The sequence below is a fragment of the Palaemon carinicauda genome, chromosome 13 (assembly GCF_036898095.1).
Source record: "Palaemon carinicauda isolate YSFRI2023 chromosome 13, ASM3689809v2, whole genome shotgun sequence".
NCBI lineage: Eukaryota > Metazoa > Arthropoda > Malacostraca > Decapoda > Palaemonidae > Palaemon > Palaemon carinicauda.
This window is the reverse complement of record NC_090737.1, coordinates 123,134,316-123,136,102: the sequence shown is the minus strand read 5'-3', so window position 1 is coordinate 123,136,102 and position 1,787 is coordinate 123,134,316. Positions and strand designations below refer to the sequence as shown.

The window sequence follows — 1,787 nt, the reverse complement described above, 5'->3', positions numbered from 1 at the left end:
CTGCTTGCAGCTTGTGCTTGAGCGTCAGGTTTAGACCAACGTGGCAACGTCTGCTTTCATTGCCATCCTGGTGTGTCGTCTTCGGGACTCGTACGTGGTTCTTGTCTGAAATACGTATAGGGTACAGACTATTTATATCCGATGTGAACGAAATCTCAGGTGGCAGTTGCTTGGTGTGAGGCACCGTAACTGGAAAGCACCGAAGCTTCATCAAGAGCTCTCTAGAGCCTAGACCGTTTCGTTTTACCTCCTTTGTACTCTTATGCCAGGTCAGTTTGTTTTATTGTGATGCTTTATTGCAGTCACGTTACTTGAGTAGTTCTTACTGGGAGTTTGTTTTCTAGTGATACTTTATTGTGTGTGTAGTTACTAGTTACGTGACTTTAGTAGGCCTTGGTGAGTTCAATGCCGAGTCACAATGTGGTAAATTCATGGCTGATTTAACAGCGCCATCTGCTTTTTCAATATCAAATACTCCAGTATGGGCCGGAATCTAGCAAATTTCAACAAATACCCTTATCCTCAATTGTTTTAATAATATCCATTGCTAGTAAAATCGCATAGAGTTTTGATGTAAATACTGATGCGAAAGGAGTAAGGTTCTGTTCTTACATGACTCGAGTGATGGTAGAAAAAAAAATATATATCTAATGTAAGCGTATTAGTACTTCCACCAGCGAAGTTGGAAGGAGGTTATGTTTTCGACCCTGCTTTTGTGTTTGTAACTTGTGTGTGTGCATGTGTTTGTTTGTGAACAGCTTACTGGCCACAATTTTAATCGTAGAGTAATGGAACCTTACAGGAATTTATTATTATTATTATTATTATTATTATTATTATTATTATTATTATTATTATTATTATTATTAGAGAAACCAGGATTACCAAAGAAAAGATTTATACAGACTCATACACTGTAATGTCATCTTTAATGCAAGTGATATTTATTAAACCAGACAACGCGCTTATATACAGATAGCTTAGAGCAAGAATGACACAAAATTCAAACAGTTTAAAACATGCGATACCAAGCTTAAAGTTTTAAGTTTTCTTTATAGTTTATATATGAAAAAAAAAGTATTTTGATGTTACTGTTCTTAGAACATTTTATGTTAATTGTTAATTACTTCTCTTGTAGTTTCTTTATGTTTCCTCATTGGGATATTTTCCCTGTTGGAGCTCTCAGGCTTATCATCATCATCATCATCATTTCAGCCTTCAAAAGTCCTTTGTTGGATGTAGGCCTTCCCCAGGTTTCTCCACAGACTTCTATCGCAAGCTATTCTGTGCCACTGTTGCTTATGTTGGTCCAAGTCATCTCGCCAGCGGGTTTTTTGTCTTCCTCGGTTTCTTGAGTATCCTCGGGGTGTCCAGAAGGTTGTTCGTGATGTCCATCGGTTGTCTGTCATCCTGGCAATGTGCCCTGCCCAGTTCCATTTGAGGTTGCTAATGGTTTCAAGGATATCCATTACTTTAGTTTTTTGACGTATCCATTTAGCTGTTTTTCTATCCTTATAGGATCCGGCTTTTCCAACTAGGGTTGTAGCTTAGCAAGTAATAATAATAATAATAATAATAATAATAATAATAATAATAATAATAATAATAATGATAATAATAATAATGTTAAACAGGGTTCTATTATCAGGGCGGGGGAGAGCAAGAGATAAAAAACAGCAATAACGTTATAGTGTTATAGTGTATGAACGTGAATGAAACGCGTCCGGTACAGACACACACAGACATGCGCGCGCGCGCAAAGACTGATTATTTTCGACGGTATGAAA

At 37.0% G+C, this 1,787-nt stretch overlaps 1 protein-coding gene across 1 annotated transcript in view; it reads left to right on the top strand.

The window, feature by feature from the left end:
- The window catches only part of LOC137652396 (uncharacterized), a 22,009-nt gene continuing 20,222 nt past the window's right edge, over positions 1-1,787 (top strand). The window contains exon 1 of the mRNA XM_068385784.1: positions 1-269. The gene's annotated coding sequence lies outside the window, so the exon portion shown is untranslated. The remainder of the gene's footprint in view (positions 270-1,787) is intronic.